This window comes from Lynx rufus, unplaced genomic scaffold (assembly GCF_022079265.1).
Source record: "Lynx rufus isolate CCGP_SWC_20201006 ecotype Redwood Valley unplaced genomic scaffold, mLynRuf1.p SCAF_10, whole genome shotgun sequence".
In the NCBI taxonomy this organism is placed as follows: domain Eukaryota; kingdom Metazoa; phylum Chordata; class Mammalia; order Carnivora; family Felidae; genus Lynx; species Lynx rufus.
Window position 1 is genome coordinate 46,328,909 of NW_025814824.1, and position 21,787 is coordinate 46,350,695.

Here is a 21,787-nt window from a genome sequence, read left to right on the forward strand (position 1 = left end):
TTGTATATAATATGCAATGAGATTTTATTTATAATTTAACCTACTTGAGTTAAAAAAACACAAGAAGCTTAGGGAATATGAATAACAATTAAAATGGACATTTAAGTGGCTTTAATGTCATGTATTAGCACAGTGTTTTTTTGATATGACCGCCGCTCCACCCCAAACATTGAAATGACAGGGGGTGGGGGTTGGGGGGGACCTCAACCTAGAATGAAAACAGTACAATCATTTTTCCAAGGAAAGAGAAGTGAAATAGGAAAAACAAAAACAAAAATCACCAACTCATTTGGAAGGTCATGAAAGGCAAAGAAGAGTGTGCACATCTCAGACCGATTTGCCTCAGCATGTGAATCATTTAACAGGAAAAAACACTGGACTGACTCAGCTTGAGCAGGCTCTTGTTGTCCCTGCTGAGGTCCTCACTTGGTGTGGCCCCTGCCACTCTCCTCAGACCTTGCTTCCCTCCTCTCTTCTCACTGTAGGGAAACAGGAAGTCATGTTGATTAATAAGACTGCCTGGGATCACACCCAAGGCAATGTCGAATCTTTACCTCTTCTGGGCTTGGGAAGAGGTGCAAAGATCAAGGGCAAGCTTTTGGATAGAGTGAGAGGCAAGGCCAGAACTCTGAAGAATCAACTCACAACTAACATTGACATAGATCCCTAGAGTGACCGATATCTGCCAGAATGAAATCTCATCAGTGTCTCCCGACCCTCTGGGTGAGGTTTTATCCCTTATAACAGTGAGACAACTGGAGCCTCAACAGGAAAAGGAGCTTGCCCAAGATCATAGGGTGAGTGGTACTCAGATCTGGACCTTCCAACCCCTAGGGCTGTGCCATCTTCCATTTGTCATGCCTCCTTGACGGATATGGGTATAACATAGGGAGCATTGCCCCAGGTGGGGTCTCCTAGCTTCCTTGTTACAAGCCATTGTCCCCCTTTGCCTTTCAGTTGTATTTTGTGGCCACATACAATTAGCTCTTATAATGGGATCATCCGACTCCACTGTACTTCACTCCTTCTCAGGGAGAAAGTACTAAAGATTATTGCCATGAGGGGCATAATAAGCTAAATGGGTGTTACCCAGTCTGAAAAATCTTAGCGATGTCAATAAGCCACTTGAGACAACAAGGCACATGATATTCTGTCCTCATTCCTTATCAGTCCTTGGCTTTGGGAAGAGGAACTTTCTGGAAGGAGAAGGACCTTTGTGGAGTTAAAAAGAGGAAGAAGAGTTATGAATTCAAGCCTCTGAAACAAATCAGTGACAAGTTGTTCTGTGGGCTGACAGTTTTCTCTTTACCTTTCCTTTCTAACAGCTATTCATCTCATTGTCAGATACTTTGACTAAAAGTCATGGTAAGAATCAAATGTAATCCCTTAAGTACACTCACCATAAGTTAGCTCCAGCCATACCAAAAATTCTCAGAGTAATTCCATCTCAAATGCTGTGTGTGATCAATCTAATAGGTATGTGAAGTGACCCTACAGAGGAAATTCATTTGATCACCGTGGCTTTGGTTTTCTTAGCATATGCAGATCGCGTTCATTTTCATCACACTAACTGCTTGGTACAGGATTGTTTAAATGGATTGGGAAATCTCATGAAAACTATTAAACTAAATGGTTCTGCTTATGGGCATGCACTTGAGTATCTTACCGTTTTCCAGAAGCAATCAGAAACTTGCTTTGAAAGAGCATGGGCATTGGAGGTTGGCTGCTGGCGTGTGTATCCTCATGCTACCATTGTTTTGTTCTATGACAATAAGAACACTACAAAACATTTCTGTGCCTCAGTTTCCTCATTAAATATGGTTATAACAACTGTGCCTACCTCACAAGATTACATGTGAGGCCCAAACAGAGTAATATATAGTGTACCCTGCCTGGCATCAGGTAACTGTCTCTTAAAATGACCATGAAGATAATGTAGATGTAGCTTTAAAAAATTTTTTTTTTATTTAGGGTTTATCTATTCATTTAGAGAGAGGGAGACAGCGGGGAAGGGGCAGAGAACGAGGAAAAGAGAATCACAAGCAGGTTCCACACATCAGGCGGGGAGCCTGATTCGGGGCTTGAATGAACTCACAGACCTTGAGATCACTACCTGAGCTGAAATCAAGAGTTGGACACTTCACCAACTGAGCCACCCAGGAGCCCCTGATGTAGATGTAGCTTAACATATAATTATAATTTCACTTATTTAAGGCCAAACGTTCTAGTTCGGTGGAGTTTGCCAAACATAGTGATATCTTTGGGATCTCAAGACCATGGCTTCGTTGCTCCCTCACTTTCATGCTACTTCCTTTGAATGGGCAAGCAAGTCTGTTGACCAACTGGAGACTTTTCAGCAACAGTTCTGCTGACTTCACTTTCACGTGCCCTCAGGGCTAGCAGCCATCAAGCCAGGGAGCAATAAAATGTGTTGGTGGGAAATAAACGAGGAAGAACAAGAACAAAAAAAAAGTGGCCTGAGCTCATTCAATGACAATATTTATTATATGCAACAATGATCATGGTTTAGACGTGTTTGTTCTCTGTTACACTGTAAATATGGAAGAAATGTCATTGCTCAATAGCTGTCTGGATCACTTACAGGGTGGACTTGTGAGGTAGAGCTGTCTCAGGGTGCCTTCAAAATACAGTGACATTTTTGCATTGAGGCTTTCGTGATGAGTGCTGGATTGGGTCAGTCGCGAGTGGAAAATATTGCCACCTATAGGCCAGTTGTTATGATAAAATACCTCATCATGTTCTTGGCACCATTTATCGAACAAAACCTTTCAGTGGGCTTAAGGTTGAGCAGAGAAGTTAAAATGGCAACCAGTATCCCAATCCTAGTAGATTGCAAATCTCAGGGAGACAGTGTGGAACTTTAGCATGAGCTCAAGCTTTGAGCTCAGTCAGACTTCCAACCTGATTTCAACTTAGTAACTGTGTGACTTTGGCACTCGTATCGAGCCTCTATGAGGAAATCATCTCAGAAATACGGGTAGTAAAACCTTCCACGCGGGTTGTTGTGAGGGCTTAATGGGATTGACATTATAATGATCTATATTGTAGATACTCAATAAATATCCTTGCCTTGTTTTATTCGTTGCCTGCCTCTTTCCAGTTTCTTATGTGCCATTTGGTAGTCCAGATTTTCAAGGTGAGTTATTTTGCAGATAGCAAGCCAGATACTGGAGAAGGCATAAGCTATTTGAGGACTTTGGATCTTTCTGCTAAATGGAGGCCAGGGCCCAGAGTCAGTATTTAGACTTTCCAGTACATTGGTCATCTGTTTCAGCAAGTCAGGTATACTGAAAGCATGGGATACTGATGAGTGTTTCCCGGTGAGCTGCTGCATGTGGACGTGCTTTGTAAAATGTCAAGGGCTCTAGGATCGTACAGTTGTCACTATCACAGTTGGAAGCATTTAATCCTTTTTCCTTCTCGTTTTACAGGTTAGGGAGTTGAGACCTGGAAAGATGAAAAGTGATTTTCCCGAGCGCATAGATCATTGTCCTCTTCAGCATCACAGTAGCAAACATTTGCTTGCCTAGTGCCAACTACTGATCTAGGCACTTCCCACGTATTTACTGGTAATCGCGAAATCTTCATAACAACCTCATGAGGTGGTTTCTATTATCCCCATTTTACAGATGAGGAAACAGAAGTAAAGAGAGGACACAGAGCTATTAAGTGATGGGGATTTGAACCTTAGCAGTTGGACTCCAGAGTAGTCATTTTGACAATTATGTATACATATGCACATTAAAGAAAATAAAACTGGGCCCAGATGATGAATACAATTCTCTTTATGTTTGATCCTTCCTTTTTCCACTTCATAAAGCATTTTGATTAGTTTATTAGCTTTTGAGACTGTTCTAAATTAGGTTGCAACAATGCACAGAAAATGGTTACATTAAAAAAAAAAAAAAAGGAAATAACTGCCAAAGTCAGCCAAAAGAATCTAAAGGTAGCTTTGAGACAGTCTCCTATGAGGTTGATGATGGCAGAGGTGAAAAGTGGGTAGTGGTTTGTTCCAAAAGAAATACAAGACATATCTTTTACAGACTAGATGAGGAGACCTATGAAAACAGAATGAAGTTCAGTAGAAGTTGGGGGAGAGAGAGGAGTTTACACTGACAGGGTAAGGGTTTCAGGTGAGAGATGGAACTGAAGGAGGCCTCAGGGGTGTGAGAAGCTAGAGTTGGCAGATGCTATGGTGAGGACGACCAAGGACCCACAAATAACGTCAGAGGAGAAATGGACAAAGAAAAACAAAAACACCAAGGCTACTCAGATCGGAGAAGAAAAGAGCTGGAGAGATATGAAAGCTCACTTTCAATATTTTAGGGTTGTCATATGGCAAAGGGACTAGATTTATATGTGTTGTTCTAGAAGACCGCAGGAGGGCAAATGTATGCAGGTAGAGGGAGGAAGATCTAAAACCAAAATGGGGAGGACCTCTCAATATCAGATACAATGCCAGCATTTCAGCAGCCACAACAGAAGGGATTACTTTCACAATTATGTGGCTCTTGGTCACTGCAAAGACATGTATAAGCAGAGGCTGCATTACTGGTAATCTTGTAAAGGGAAGCAAAGCACACAGCACAACAATAAATATTATACTATGTTCCCACATCATAAAACTTATGTATGTAACATATGCAGACGAAAATACACCAAACTCATAAACACTTGCCTTATATAGTCATGGTTTTTTTCAGTTTTTAAGGAATATATATTAAATAATTTAGGACAGCCTATAATAGTTTCTTTTTTATTTGGAAAGACTTAGGAAGTTTAATGACATTTTCTGAGGCCACAACTAAAAGCCAAGAATTGAATCCATCTCAAGTCCAGTCTTTATTTCTGGAAACCAGAATCCCACTTTTTAGAGAATTAAGAAGAGAATGAGTAAACATAACTTGGAGGTTGTGGGCACAGAATACGAAATTGTAGATTAGGAGCTTTTGAAGTAGCAAGCAGCAGATTTGAGGAGTGAGACTCACAAGTGACAAAGGGCACCGTTGAGTCCGTTGGAGCTGGATGGTGACAAAGCAGGGTTATTGGAGATGGATGCCACACCTTGGCAAGTGGCAGATGTGGTATCGAGATAAAGTTGCTGCCTCTCTCTTTAAAAGCCCTTTGTAATTGACAAAAATGCCCCCAAACCAATATTAAGCTTTTTTCTATGGTTGAAGCTGTTTTGATTTTTTAGTAACTTCTTATCCTTTTACAGGATTGGTTCCTTTGCAATGAAATTTCCTTTTTTTATTTTCCTGTGTAAGCTAGAAGTCATGTTTGGGAATAGATCCTGTGGTCCTGGCTACTTGAGAGTGGAATGGAGTCTAGCCATGTTTAGGGCCAGAAGTGGTCTTAGCTGAGTTAGAACCTGATAACATTATTTGTACAAGTGTAGTCTGCCTCCAAGATAGAGGGAGGTGTTTTATGACCACAGGCTTTATGAATTGTAGCTATAAAATAATCAATCTTTTAAAGCAAACATAGCATAATGTGTATATCCAAATGTGAATTGTCCTTCAGAGCTGTGACCCTTGGAAACTTTTCATACCTACTGGTATAAAACATATTTAAACCTACCAGTGGAAACATCTTTCAGAGCCAATTTATTACACACACACACACACACACACACACACACATTATTTTACAGTATATTTTGGGGGCACCTGTGTGGCTCAGTTGGTTGAACACACGACTCTTGATTTCAGTTCAGGTCATGATCTCACGGTTCGTGGGGCTCTGTGTTAAGTGTGGAGCCTGCCTGGGATTCTCTCTCCCCCTCTCTCTGCCCCCTCCCCCACTTGTACTCTCTCAAAATAAATAAACATTAAAAAAATAGAGTACACTTTATTTTTAACAGAAAATATTTTATCTGGCTTGATAACCAATTTTATTTCCCAGAGGGACTGGCTATGAACACCTCTTGGCTATTGGAAAAATCAAATCCGTCATTAAAAGACAGAGCATTTACCATGGAAGAGATAGAAACGTAACAGGGTTATGCTGACTTTGAAGACCCTACACAGAACTGCAAAGTATTTGAAATACATTGAATGTAATACATTGACTGAATGGTTTGCTCATTATTTGCCAGTTGCTGGAGAGAGGTTGGAGCTATGGCTGCTGGACGAAGTTGAGAGATACCACGAAAGAGAAGAGGATCCCGAGAGATGTTGCAAGTTCTGACAGGTAGCAGCTTCACCTATGGGGAGACAGGCTGGGTGAGTCAGGAAGGACCCCCTCAGGATGTGGATCATTGCTGGTACTCTCATTGTTCTTTTTCCGTATTCTTCACTATTCTTATTATCATTTTACTTAGGTTAAATGTAATTTTGTAAGGCTAACTCGAACCACCATGTAATTCTTAAAGGGGATTTTGATAAGGTTTCCAAGCAGTGTTGCACAGGTTTCTCATGTTCCCTGCCCTCATTACTTTACAATCTGATTTGAAGTCATTGCCCATCCTGGAGTTTCAGCAGACCAACTGGGCTCCAGGTACAGAGAAAAGGGCAATCTTTAGGTAGCAAAGGGCTTCCCTGTCTAGTTCCTGGCTCAGAGAAGCACAAATATCCACTTTTCATGTGTATCAGATCCAGAATCATCTGTAAGAGCTGGGCTGACTTCAGGAGCAGATGATTTTTCCCTTTCATCTCTAACAAATAATGGTGCTTAGAGCAATGCGTGTTTACCGGTAACAAATTCCACCAATGGGTGTGGTTGAAAAGTTGAGTGCTGTGGACCGAGTGGCTTCAGCTATTGTCTACAGCATTTCCTCCCTTGTCTGGGAGGTTCTGGCTCCTCCGGCAAGGGCAGTTGCAGGCCCAGATAAATGTCTGGGTTTTCTTACTCAAGGATGAGGAGGTGAGGGTGGCGGGGCAGTGGGGGCGGCGGTGGAGCAGGCTTTCTGGCTGGGATTCCACTAGGGGGTAAGTCTATCTTTAAAACAAAGTAAACTGGGGCCACCCGTCTCAGCAGCTAAATGATTTCCTGGTTGATAGGAGGTGAGGACAAGATGAATGGCTTTGGGAAAAGAAACTGTGAGGAGAGAAAGGAAGAAGAAAAATGAGGGAAGCATTGAGGAAGACTTAGGAGCCAGAAGAAACGTAAAGGTAGACAATTTGCTTTTTCAGTTTGGAGCAGAGACAGGAAGATAACCCCTTGGTCCTCAAATAGTAAAAGCCCTGGGGTCTGTTCTTCCCCGGGAGTCCCCGGCGATGATACTGAACCCCTAGGGAAAGACAGCCAGCTTGCCTGAGGTTTCCAAATCCCGTCTTGTGGTGAGAGGCTGAAGACTGTCAGGGCCAGAATCAATACCTGTCGTGTACACATCAGAGGTGGTGCCCTCAGATAGGATTAGGCTGTCTGGCCATCGTTTGTCATGGGTGTTTCTCTGCAAATGTCGTATGGTTATCAGTCCAGTTCACCTGATTTTTTTCTTTTTTTTTTAAAACAAAACTGCAGGCCATCTTTGAGAAGACCTCAGCCTAAACGGTGGAAATGCATAGATTCATTTGTGCCTTGAATTCACACGTAGCAAAAACAGCACACACCAGCAGCGGCTTGTCCTCTGTCCCCATCCATTAGGATTATGATAAATGAGGTCGGAGGAAGGCTGGGTCTGGGTGGTTCCATTTGTGTGTTGGTTTCTTCCTGTCCTCTGGGTTTCGGGTCACCTGCTGCTCTGTGTCAGTAGCAGAGTACTGGGTCACATCCAGCACTGTCAAGGTTTTATGGGTCACTCTCTTGAATGAAAGCTTGATTTTCCACGGAAGAGAATGCTGTCTCTGGCAATTGTTCAAAATGTAGCATCTCAAATGTAGACCCTTCAACTGTGTTTACATGCCTTGTGCAGGCTCTTTCTTTTCTTAGCTTTCAATTCTTCAGATATGGAATATGCTGGAGATGTGACTCCTTTGTTGTTCAAGGGTGATTTGCACATCGTCTTGACTGATGTGCGTGCACAACTTGCCTGTGACGGGGGCTGTGGTGGCAAGGGCTGTAGAGACATCTGTGACTTTTGATGGAAGGAAGTATTTTCTTACTGAGAGTCACCCACTCCTTAACTCCCTCTAGTCTGTCTGTGAGTTCCATGTTGCCTTCATGACTGCTCAGCTCAGCTGAATACTGTCCTCTTGCTATTTAATTAAGATTTTGCTGTTTTTTGAAACCCTATAAATGTGTAATCTCTGTGTCTCTGTCTCTCTCTCACACATACACATGTAACAGTGAATGACTCATAAATATGAAAAGTAAAATTTTGAGTTTTAACTCCGGAAAATCAACCTGATTGATAAAGTACTGATATAATATTTCCAAAGTGGAAATTCATGAAGAAAATAGATTCTTAGGCACTTAGTAATACCAGGAACATTTTACCAGCATTGTCTCATTTAACTTCTAACAACTTTTAAAGACAGGGTATGCTTTATTGTAGCAATCAAGCAACTGTAACTTGCCAAGGCCACGGTAAGCACGGGGCCAGGCCAGGGGCCTGCTGATGTCCCACACTGTTAATTATTCTCTATGCTGAGCTTTAGCTACTTTGCAGCTATTTATTGCATTAAATTCATAATCCCACTTTCATCATAGTAAAAACAGTAATAATCACACAACAGAAGTATTTGCAGTGGCCTCTGGCCAAGGCCATTTGATCCAGAGTCAAAACCTCATATTTGTATAGTGCTTTTACTTTGTCAAAATCTAATAAGGGTGGTTTTCATACCTGAGGACAATCAAACTGATGTCTATTTAGTATAGTAACATATCAAATTATTAATGGCATATATACTTTAGTCTGTTTCTATGCTTATCATTCTCTCTGTTTTAGAAAGTTGGGGGCTCAAAAATGCTTTAGAAAAATTTCTTCTCCAAGGACAGGAGATGGCTGGGTGTCCCTTTTAAAGGCAACGCTTCTTAGTGAGAGAGTGGAGATGAGAATTCATGTCCCTAACTGAGAGTTTATTGTCCTTTCTAATAACACCACACAATCTGGTGTCTATCTAAAGGCGTGGGTTCCTTGTCTATTAATAGCTCTACTATTAATAATGTGCAGTGACTGGATATGCCAAGATTTTGCTGGTGTTTTGGAGAACTGAAAAGGTTTCCGAGTTATATCTAGAAAGTCTTTGGAATTTTTTCAACATGCTATATGACTGGCAGCTGAAAATATGACAAGTAGGAAGGAAACGAGAATGCATCGACAATCTGTTATTTGCTAGACCTATCGGTAGGCACTTTTTCTATAATAACCTTGTGAAACTGATATTAACTCTACTTTGTAGGGGATGAAAGGTCAGAGAAATTAGCAATTGCTCCCAAGTTGTACCCTAAGAGTGTTTGAATCTAGTCTGTCCAATACCGAAGCTTTTACACTTTTATTTCCTTGCCGCCATGTAGTTTGAGAAAATCAAATACATAGCATTTCGTGCCTGGACCACCTCAGCAAGAAAACTGGGCACTCACTAAAGTAACATACACTAAAAATAAACACCCCTCTTCCTCCCACGAGCTTCCCAAGGTTGCAGAGAGGAACACTGGAGGTCTCCTAAGCATAGGAATGCTGCCTACAGTAATCTAACATCAGAGAATATCATTCAGATAACTTTTTTTTTTCTTTTCTGAGTTTGTCTCTTGGATCCCATATATATTTTTGAAGTTTTTTGTGATGGAAATTTTCAAGCATACACTACAGTAGAGAGAACAGTATATTGAAGAACTGGGTACCTGGACCTGGCTTCAATAATTTCTGCCTTAGGGCACCTGGGTGGCTCAGTTGGTTAAGCATCTGACTCTTGATTTTGACTCAGGTCATGATCCCAGGGTCATGTGATGGAACCCTGAGTTGGGCTCTGTGCTGAACGTGGAGCTTACTTGAGATTCTCTCTCTTCCTCTCCATCTGCCCTTACCCCACTCTCTCTTTTTTTCTTTCTCTCTCTCAAAACAACAATAATAATAATTCATGCCCTAGTTTTATGCTCTCTATATACTCTATATATGTTGGCATAAATTATGGATGGTGTGTCTGCATTTGATGGTGAGTAGATAATGGACCATACATATGCTTTTTACCTTTTAGGCCCTAGTTCTTATCCCAGTACAGGATGGATATTTTTTTCCTCCAATACAAAGTCTTAATGGGTTATCAGTAACGACATCTTAAAGAGCATAATGAGAGACACCATAAACCAGCTATCAAAATAAGGTACAGTAGGAATATAAATATTTCACCTTGGAAACAAAGCAAGGTCAAGAGAGGAGCACGAGGACTCTGAAGATTAGAGCGTGAAAACAAAAGGCCATTTGGAGCCATTCTATTCCCATGGGTGCATGGGTGTTGCTTCCATTCAGGGTTGTTGGGAAGGGCACTGGTAGGGCCGGGCTATCAGGATGAGATCACTGGATTACCTGAGACACGACTGTCCCTTGCCACATGGAGCATTTGTCTTCAGTATTGAAGCTCATCTGCCTTTAGGGAAATGGAGACTCAAGGAAAGAAATGTGTTATACTGTCATTTTTCTTAAATTTTTCAATGTTTATTTATTTTTGAGAGAGATAGAGTGTAAGCAGGGAGGGGCAGAGACAGAGGGAGACACAGAATCCGAAGCAGGGTCCAGGCTCTGAGCTCTGAGCGCAGAGCCTTACGTGGGGCTGGAACCCACGAACCATGAGATCATGACCTGAGCCGAAGTTGGATGCTTAACTGACTGAGCCACCAGGTCCCCGATATACCGTCATTTTTCAATTATCCACATAAATGCTTGAGAACAGAGGCATGGATTATAGAAAATGAGGAAGGTATTGCCATACTTAGATTTGTCTGTGAGGTGTGTCTATCCTGGAAATTCCCTTTAAAAAGCATAGAAGGCCATTCTGTTATAGTCCGTCTCTGTTGGAGCTGCCTTCTTGTGCCACCAACCTTCAGCCACACACCTTCCCTGCTCCCCTCTCTGTCTCCTCCTCTGGTATTACCTTAATGGCAGGTTTTCAGAAAGCCCTGGTTCTTATACTATATATGCATTTAAAATATTGGCAAAATTGGAATTAGGCAGATGAGATTCTAAGAGTTCAGCTGGGATTTTCCAAAGCCATCCAGTTAACAGACTTGAAAGCATTTGTTACAAGTCTGCTCTCAGATACAATTACTGAAGACCTTAGATATCATAGACCTCCTGGCCCATTTTCCTTGGCAACAGGGGTTCCAGCTCTATCAAAAACTTCCTTCCAGCTCTGGTTTTCACATGATAATAAGTCTGTTTCACGACTTTGTTCTGTCTGCTGGCCCCTCCCACCCTGGTACTGGGAAGGTTTTCTTCCTGACATTGTCCTCACAACAAATTGTCGGAAGAGAAGATAAGGTTTTCTTTAACAGCAATAACCTAGTACACTGCACAGGTGTCTGTATTTATGCATCCCATGCAGGGGGGGAAAAGCTTGTTCTAACCTGCCTGCGAATTCAGAATCCAACCCCAAACCAATTAGTCCTTCACTTCACTTGTGTAGACCCAGCATACTTTTCTTGGAGGACTCAATTTTATTAAAAAAGCATAGCACAGGACTTAGGGACACAGTGATTTCCCCATCTCAAATCACCTGGTACTGTTTTTATTTCACTGCTTCTGTTTCTTTCCTGCATAAGTACGTGTGATTTTCTGGATTTGTCCCAATTTTAGTTCAAACAGTGCAGTCACCAAATTTATAGGTGATACTAAGTAATATAAAATATTTTGCGTCCACACTAAAGAGAATTGCCTCTGTGTAGATGAAATAATAAATACAATAAGAATAATAAAAACCAGTATTTATTATGTGTTTACTCTTTACCAGCACTGTATTGAGTGATTTACTTGCATTACCTCTTCTATCTTCAAAATATCCTTACTAGGTAAATTCCATTATAATCCTCACTTTACAGAAAGGGAGCATCGAAGCTTAATGCGTTTAGTTGACGTACCTCACAACAGAAGAGCAGAGCTGGGGTTTGAGCACAGGGAGAATGGTTACCCTGAAACACAAGCTATGGCACGTGGGCATGCGTGCGCGCACACACACACACACACACACACCAGCTTTTGAACATGGACCCAAGGCAAGATAGCCTTGAGCAGAGGAGTTGTGCCTGAGAGTGAAACTGTAGGGATAAAAATAGGGAAAGGCGTGAACATGGTTGGTTGGGGTTGATCAGGATGGGCCCATGGGGCAAGATCACTTTGAAGGAAGTTAAGGAGGTGAGAAAATAGCGGTAGATATGAGAGGAGGCGTGGTCAGTGGATTAGGTAAATAAAGGTAATGGAGGAGATTTCAAGTCCAAACAAGAAGCTGGGGACAGATGGGGACAATGGAAACATCTCTAGGCTCCCTCACATACTTTAAGAGAAATGGTGGTCAGTTGCTTTGCTTTTTAATAGCAACATGCTTATCATATAGACTAATGGGAGGCTTATACAGCATCCTGTTTCTGGAGGCTTCCATCTCTCTGATGGGTTAGAATTGGGTTCGTTCCTCTTTACCCACTGTTTTGATCTGCGGCGTTTTCTTCCCATTGTACTTTTCTTCTAGACACCTGAGATTTATTGAAAGAAGTGAAGCCCATCTATGCTTTTGAATTTGATGTCTAATATTAATTGCCACATCTTACGAATTATAAATTATTCTTTTTTCAAAGGCTTACTTGAAACGTATTAGAGATCTAATGTATATAAAGATAGGAACCTTGTATGCAGGTATCTTCTACAGTCAGTCCTATGAGATTTTATGATTTAACATGTGCTTGACATATTCAATGAAAGGGTTTATCTGCCATGGTTTTATTGGAGCAGATAACTTATCTTTTTTAAGGTACATTTTACATTGCTACTAAGGTAGAATGTCATACTTAAAACAATGTCTAAATAGGAAAGAATAATATTTGCACACAGGCAATGTGGTATATAATTGTATTTAGGGCCGAATTATATTCTGAAACACATTCTATAACATAAAACCTAGCACATTTAAAAATCATTTTTACCAAATTCTTAAATAATACTTGTTTACCTTTAAAATCTTGATCTGTTTCTCTGAAGACAAATTATTATTCTTTTAGTTGTTGAGCCTTCTGATCAAACAAATTCTTTTCCTGTTTCACTATAGTCATGTAAAATATTTTACTTCAAAGGAAAAATGCTATGAATTTATAGTGATTTCAGAATTTAAAAATCTGTTTCCTATTTTGTTGATTAAGACAGAGGAGCATTGATTGTGAATAAGGAATATGCTATGTTGAAAACAAAATTAAGGATCCTGATGTTTCTGTGCCAGATAGCACAAAAACTAAAAACACCACAGGAATTTTTCAACATTATTAACCTCTTGACAATGTGTGGGTCGTATAAAGGACAAATGAATGTTTTGAAGGGACCGAGAATGCCTATTTTAACCGACTGTCCAATCACTGTAGATAAATATTTGTGTTCCTGGAGATTATTAGATTTTTATCAAAGCAAATTGAATTGGAAACATGGCATGTATTAAGTCATTGGTGCTTATTGTCTAATTCTTTTTCCCATAGAAGTTTCTATGCACTGAAAGAGCACTAACTCATCGGTTAGACATACCATGTAATGATTCTTATCATATCCAGACAAAATAAAAGCCTTTTAAGAAGCTACTTCACAAGACAACTGCATAGCTTTCCTCACAGGAACTTGTTAAACAAATAATGATTATTAAAGCTTTTGGGTCAATCGCTTACACCAGTTTAACAAGAACAATTCCAAAACGTCTAGCCCATTCCACATTCCATGTGACTAACTATGGTATCCAGAGCTTGGAAAATATCCAGGCAACTCAAAGTAGCTTTTCTCAAATGCTTTCTGGACACTGGATTTTAAGGAAAGTGATATAATTAGGTTTACAGAGAAGAGTCTTCAAGGCATGCCCCTTATCAATCCTATAAATGGTCTCAATTATACCTGAAAGTTGTCTAAAAGTACCCAAACATGAAAACCTCGCAGCTTTAGTCCCTATCTATATTGGTGTTGGCAAACGCATAGATTGATGTGGACATTTATTTGTATTTAGTGACACAGATATACTAGCAGTTTTGCACAAGCCTCCAATAGAGGCCACCATGAGTTGGAACGATTAGCTTCTAAAAATGTGTTCAGATTCACCATTCCTTTATGCTTATCATCATGGCATATTTGGGGTAGAAACAAGAAAGAAGGTTTATAGTGGAAAGGTAGGCACAAGAGAGAAGGAGGACAGGAACTGAGTCAGACAAGAAGGACTTTGGCGGGTTTGGGGTCAAGGCGGATAGGAGCAGCAGTTACAATATCCGGCACGCAAAAGCTCGAGTGCAGGGAGAGAGAGGGAGAAGACCAGCTGGTTCTTTAGGTCCCTGTCTCTTGTAAGCAGGGTCTGGAATCCAGAACTTTGGAACTGAGTCAAAAACTCAAGATAAGGGATTTACAATAAAGTGTCAGTTACTCAGCAAACAGAACCAGAGGCCTAGGACACCAGCACTAACAGGCCAGTAATGCAAGGGACCTACATTTCCTGCTTAGACCCCAAACTTGTAACGATTTTGGGAAGCTCAGCATTTTATTCTGTTCATTCAATTTATATTTACTAGGCACCTATTATGTGCCAGGTGCTGTATGAGCAGCAGAGGCTATTCCTGAACTAGATAGACAGATGAGCTCATTTTTTAAAGGAGACATACAATAAGCCGGTAAATAATGAAATGAACAAAGAAACCTAGAAGAAAATAAATGCCACAGTAAGTCTGAGAATGTGAGGAAGTTGTTTTAGGGAAGAGGGGTAGAGAGAGGGGTAGAGAAAACCTCTCCAAAGAAGTGATATTTGACCACCGAGAGTGAAGGTTGAGAATGCGTAGACATTTGAGGAGCTGGAGGGAGAACCTTGTGGAATGACCTGGAGGTGAAAAGGACAAAAGGAAGACGATTTTAAGAATAGGGAGCAAAGGAGAGGGTGGAGTGAAAGAATAGGGAGCAAAGGAGAGGGGGATAGAGAAATTGACAAGAGCTGGATCATACAGTTGGAGGGGAAAAGCATTTGGCTAGGGTAAGGCATGGGCCAAGTAGTCGAAAGACTGATTTGAAGTAATTCACTGTTTCTATAGTTGTAAACCAGAAAACAGGTCAGGAACGCCTGAAAACTCTGCCCATACATTGTGAAGAACTTCCTGAGGAAGTTTCCTAAATTGGACACCAAGTATGAAGCGGACCCCTGGTGCCGGATCTTGGTGTGCAAGTGAGTTTCTGAAGGGCCCGGGGTTAAAAATTAACTCCAGGGCAAAGCACTGCAGTCCAAAACACTGGTGGTAGTAGCCAGAGGGTTTTTTCTTTGGATGACGAAACTGATGGGGCAGGATGGTGAGTCACCCAGCGTGGGCTGGTGTGAAGCAGGGAAGCAGAGCATAATGTGGGTTAGCCTGGGAGGCACATGAATAAATAGTAAAATGGAAGAAACGCAGAAAGCATCATCATTCGTGTGATTTCCTTCCCTCTACAGGGTCAGAGAAGTCATAGGTCCCCTGAGGAGGTCTTTCAATTGGTTAACAACATACTGTGCCCTTCCTGTGAATTTTTTAGTTAGTACAAACATATGCTGATAATAATAGCTAAGAAAAGTAGTGGCAACATCTTGATTCTTCTTCCGGGTTAAATTGGGTCTCCCCCAAAGATCTGCCGAGGTCCTTATCCTCAGTACTTCAGAATGTGATCTTGTTTGGAAATAGGGTCATTGCAGATGTCATTAGTTAAATTAAGGTGAGGTCATATTGGAGAATGGTGGGCTCTTAATCCAACCTGACTGGTGTCCTTATTAGAAGAGGCAACTTGGACACAGAGACGGTGCAGAGATGGCCATGTGAAGACACAGACACACAAGGAGAATGCCATGTGAAGAAGGAGACAGAGGTTGGAATGATGTTTCTCTAAGCCAAGGAATGCCAAGAATTCTGGACCATCACGAAGCTAGGACAGAGGCATGGAGCAGATTTCTCTCAGCGCCCTTAGAAGGTACCAACCCTGCTGATCCCTTGATCTCAGACTTTTAGCTTTGAGGACTGTGGAAGAATAAATTTCTGCTGTTTTAAACCACCCAGTATTTATTTGAACAGCAGCCCTGAGAAATGACTACAGTGCCTTCTCATTCTTCTGTTTGACTCTCTTCCACCATTGTCCCTTTTGCACTATCATCCATTAAGACCAAGTTACTTTTCCTACCACTTGTGCTCTTTCTGCCAAGAATGTCCTCATTCCCTTCTTTGTCTGTTTTATAATAATTTTAAATAATTTTAAAATAATTATTTTGAATAATTTTAAAATAATTATTTTGAATAATTTTAAAATAATTTAAAATAACTCAAAAATGTTTAATGTTTGGGGGCACCTCGGTGGCTCAGTCTGTTGAGCAATGGACTCTTGGTTTCGGCTCAGGTCATGATCTCCCGGTTCATGGGTTCCAGCCCCACGTCGGGCTCTGCACTGACAGTTGCAGAGCCTCTTGTGATTCTCTGTCTCCCTCTCTCTCTGCCCCTCCCCGACTATCTCTCTATCTCTTTCTGTCAGAAATAAACATTCAAAAATTTTTGATGTTTGGTTATAAAATATTTCAAACATACACAGAAAATAATATAACAGATTCCATTTTCTCAACATCTCGATTTATCAGATGACAACTTTTTTTCCATATTTGCTTCAAATCTTTCCTTTTTTACCCTAAAAAGGAAATATTACTGATAAAGTTAATGCCTCCTCTCTTCCTACACACTTCCACTTCCCTGTTCTCTACAATGGTTGTTCTTCCTTAATTGTAAAGTAGCTTGCAGAACATCATGAACATCACCCAGGCCAACTCAACAACTCTGTCTCCTGTTCCCACAGTATTTTATACACAACTTATGTTAAGTAATGATCATATTGTATTTTTGGTTTTTTTAATTTTTTTTAAATATTTTTATGTATCTTTGAAGGAGAGAGAGACAGAGCATGAGTGGGAGAAGAGCAGAGAGAGAGGGAGACACAGAACTTGAAGCAGGCTCCAGGCTCTAAGCTGTCAGCAAAGAGCCCGATATGGGGCTTGAACTCACAAACTGTGAGATCATGACCTGAGCTGAAGACAGACGCTTAACTGAATGAGCCACCCAGGTGCCCCAATCATATTGTATTTTGATTGTAGTCTTTTTCTCTATAAGAAAAAGCAAATGGTCATTTTCTTTTTTTAATTTTTTTTTTAATGTTTATTTATTTTTGAGAGAGAGAGAGAGAGGGAGACACAGAATCTGAAGCAGGCTCCAGGCTCTGAGCCATTAGCACAGAGCCTGAGGCAGGGCTCAAACTCACAAACGGTGAGATCATGACCTGAGCCCAAGTCAGAGGCTTAACCGACTGAGCCACCCAGGCGCCCTGTCAATGGTCATTTTCAATCATTATCTGGTGCCTACACAATGTTTAGCTCTTGGTTAAACAATTTTAATTACATAATGTCTACATGAGAGCATCTGGCCCTCAGAAGAGCCCTGTGCTTATCAGGACTGGAATTGTCAGTCTTTTTTTTTTTTTTTTCCTGGAAATTGAAACTGAATTTTCTTTGTGTCATGTGCTAGGTGATGTGGCTTGTCCACAATTCTTCCTTCCCTCCTCATCCTTGCTGTGGTGTATCCTGTGTGGAGTATGTTCTCTGCCCCCTGGGGTTGGGCTTGACCATATGATTCGTTTTGGTCAGTGGAATGAACGTAGGCACAAGTGACAGTGTGTCAGTTCCAAGCCGAGGCTTTGGGAGGTTTGTGTGTTTCTGCTTTCCGCTCTGTGGCTCTGCCATTCTCGAGGAAAACAGATGAAAACATGCCGCAAATGCGGCTAGTCCCAGAATACGGAGACACCTGACTCTACCCTGAAGGCTGGCTGGAACCAAGCCTCGTGGAGCCCCAGCAAATGTACAGACTTGTGAGCAAAAGTCGATGCTTTCTGATGTAGGTCCCTGAGGTTTGGGGTGGGTGTTCCCATCATAGTGGGAGCCTTGTTGTTACACCTGACTAGTTGATGGTAGGGCCAGACTAGAACACACACTGTCTGACTAGTAATCTGGTGTCTTGCTACAATTATCCTGTTATTCATCTAGGGATTCAACAAATATTTATCACATTTTACTATGGAAAACAGCACCACATGCCACAAAAACTGAAAACAAAGAGACTATAGTCTCTGGCGTCACAAAGAACAGATTTCTAATAAGGGAAATAGACAAAAACAAGTCAATTTAAACCCGAATATGATGACAAATTCTTATAATAGCACAAAAGTCTTTCTGAGAGAGAATAATGGGTGGGGTGAAGGACTGGAGAGGATGACCTTTATGGTGGCTAAGGTAGGGCTTTTGGAGATGCTAGTGAAGTTGAGCGAGCATATCTTTCTCTCCCTCGAATGGTCTCAGATAACGGCTTCACTTTCTTCATTTTCCTTTATTTGCATAGTGTCTGTCCAACTTGTGCCCGTGCTCTGGGCTGACTAGGTGTCCTTGGTTTGCATCCTGTGTTCAGAGAGCTATTGGGTTGTTTCGTAAGTTCTTACAGAAAGAGCGAGAAGGGCTTCATGTTCCCTTTTCCAAAGGGAAAAATCACATCCCCTCCCCAGAACAACAGGCCGAAGTCCCCGGCTGTGAATGCAATCTGATTTCTCTCAGGTGAGAGGTATTCTGTAGATGGAAAGTCAAAGGAAAAATGTGACTTTAGCAACACTGTAGGGACTGTGGTCAGTGCTGAGCTTATAAAGGCCTTTGTTTTCCATGTTTTGATTGGCCCCGGGAGGAGCCCGGAGCAGCCCGCACACCCATCTGTATCCATGTTAGTGGGACTGAAAAGTGCTGACACAGGATTGCAGATCAGGGCTTGCGGCTTGCCAGGGTAAACTTGTGCAATGCACTGTACATCCCTCCTAACAACACTGCCTCTTTTGTCGCTTAAACAGAGGCTGTTAAGAACACGGGTCATTAAAGAGAGCTTTAGGAAAGCAGGCAACATTTTCCAATATTGTGGCTCTAGGCGATCCTCATAAAGTTTCAGCAGCTCTGGACGAAGTGAAGCATTCATGAATGACTAACAATAGTTTGAGAATCATAATCTGAATTGATCAGAAGCAAGTAAATATTTCAAAATATAGCTTCTGAATGTCAAAACAAGTCTATTATTGTGGAGACTTGGATGAAGATTAAGTATTTTTTTTTTTTTTGATGTATATAAATATCACAAGTAAGAAGGTTTTCAAAGCTTAAATTGGCCTGGGAATCTCTAGCTTACCGATGGAAGCACAAATTCAGACACTGGTTTTGAGGATTTCTTTTTCAAATTTTCAATACGTAAAAAGTGCAACTGTAGGAATAAGGAGGGGGAAAGGTTCCTATTCTACCAGCCAGAGAAGAATGTGGTTAACATTTTAAAGCTGTTTCTGCTAGCATTTTTTCTACAAGTACTTCTTAAATATTTGAGCTCATACATACATATAGTTGTATTCATACACTTTCTTTCACTTTTGTTATTCTTTAAATGTTTTTTTTAATGTTTATTTATTTTTGAGAGAGAGAGAACACAAGCAGGGGAGGGGCAGGGAGAGGGGGAGACGCAGAATCGAAAGCAGGCTCCAGGCTCTGAGCTGTCAGTGCAGAGTCCCACATGGGGCTTGAACCCGCACCTGGGAGATCATGACCTGAGCGTTAGTTGGACGCTTAACCGACTGAACCGCCCAGGCGCCCCTCTTTTGTTACTCTTTAGAAGAGATCACAGATTGGCCGACTGTGGGCCAAATCTGGTGCACTGAGTGGACACAGCCACATTCATTCATTCACAGAATTGTGGATGGCTGTGTCATGCTCCAAGGGCAGAATGGGGTAGTCTCAACAGAGCCCATGTGGCCCACAAGGCCTAAAGTATTTGCTCTCAGGGCTTTACAGAAACAGCTTGCTAACCCCTAGGATAGATGATTAGATTCACACAGGAACAACTGTAAGGCTCTTGTAAACACATACTAAAAGGTTATGTATCCATTGATACTTTTGCCAGCATTTGTCTGATGAGACTACCTTCTCCACCTAAACATGAGATCGTACTGACATTTCCAACTGCAATCCATTACCACTCGTATCATGTTAGCACCCCCCCCCCCCAACTCTTGCTTATCTGGATGCACACGTTCCAACAGTGAGTAAACTTGCTCCCACCGTCTGCCAATTCCAATATACATGTATAGCAGTATCAGAATCGTTAACCCCTGGGGCGTCTGGGCGGCTCAGTTGATTAAACAACCAGCTCTTGACTTCGGCTCAGCTCATGAGCTCGCAGTTCATGGGACTGAGCCCCGAGTCGGGCTCTGGGCTGACCGTGTGGAGCCTGCTTGGCATTCTCTCTCCCTCTTTCTCTGCCCCTCCCCTGCTCACACTCTCTGCCTCTCTCCCTCTCTCTTTCTCAAAATAAATAAATAAATAAATAAACATTTAAAAAACAAAAGAATCGTCAACCCTTGTTCCTGTGGCAAAAGACTTTATCAACTGGAGTAGAGTCCTTATGCACAGTACCTTTTACTGCGAGTCAGAGACCCCACTCATTTCCAAATGTATTTGGTTTGTCCACTGATTTTTAACTCTTATTTTATTACATTTCCTGTCTAGGTTTGCCTCTTGTTCCTGGTTGTCAGTCATGATGTTGACATAGTGATAAAGGGAACAGGTGGTATATGTGGGAGAGTTTCAAATTCTTTGAGGTCATAAAATGTATGTGTATGTGCATGCATTTATCATAAAGCCTTGATAAAGCAGAAAAGCTGATATTAGACTGCAGGTAGAAAATGGCATGAAAAATGTCTATGCATAATTAATCCCACCAATATATGTAAAAAGGTAAAGTTGGATGAATGTTGTGGGCTTTATAATAAAATATTTCTCTCCCTTTAAATCTAATGTTCTCAGGGCACATGTAGGCTCAGTCCAGTGGGTATTCAACTCTTGGTTTAGGCTGAGGTCATGATATCACGGTTTGTGGGATCAACCCCCGAGTTGGGCTCCGCCCTGACAGTGTGGAGCCTGCTTGGGATTCTCTCTCTCTCCCTCTCTCTCTCTGCTCCTCCCCTGCTTGCTCTCTCTCTCTCTCTCTCTCTCAAAATAAGGAAATAAGCTTAAAATTTTTTCTGATGTGCAGGGCACCTGGGTGGCTCAGTCGGTTAAGCCTCCGACTTCGGCTCAGGTCACGATCTCGCCGTATGTGAGTTCGAGCCCCGCGTCGGGCTCTGTGCTGACTGCTCAGAGCCTGGAGCCTGTTTCAGATTCTGTGTCTCCCTCTCTCTCTACCCTCCCCCGTCCATGCTCTGTCTCTCTCTGTCTCAAAAATAAATAAACGTTAAAAAAATTAAAAAAAATATTAATAGTAAAAAGTGAGCACATGTGATTTTGAGATAGCACATTTTAAAATTATCCCCCAAATTTCCTGCTTTTCTTTATGTTCTTTTTACTCATTCTTCTTCTTTTTGGTTCAACTTACTTTCCAGTTCTGTTGGCTGAGTGTCTGACTATTTCAAAATAAAATGTTATCTGTTTCATCAGATTCACAAACTTGTTGAATTTAGACATTAAAATGTTTAGCAAACCTGAACTAGAAGATGACACATTTTGGTGCTTGAATTTATCGAACATTATGGCTAAAAACGCTTTTTAAACAAAGCAGACCAATAAGTAAAAAAATACCAGTTCAGTTTATTGCAAACACATAATAG

General features: G+C 41.4%; 1 long non-coding RNA gene across 1 annotated transcript in view; it reads left to right on the top strand.

Moving 5' to 3' along the window:
- The window catches only part of LOC124501095 (uncharacterized), a 122,097-nt gene that overhangs the window by 91,094 nt on the left and 9,216 nt on the right, over positions 1–21,787 (top strand). Inside the window, exons 10-13 of the long non-coding RNA XR_006959702.1 lie at positions 3,453–3,590; positions 6,119–6,245; positions 15,148–15,278; positions 15,856–16,048. This is a non-coding gene — a long non-coding RNA (uncharacterized LOC124501095). The remainder of the gene's footprint in view (positions 1–3,452; positions 3,591–6,118; positions 6,246–15,147; positions 15,279–15,855; positions 16,049–21,787) is intronic.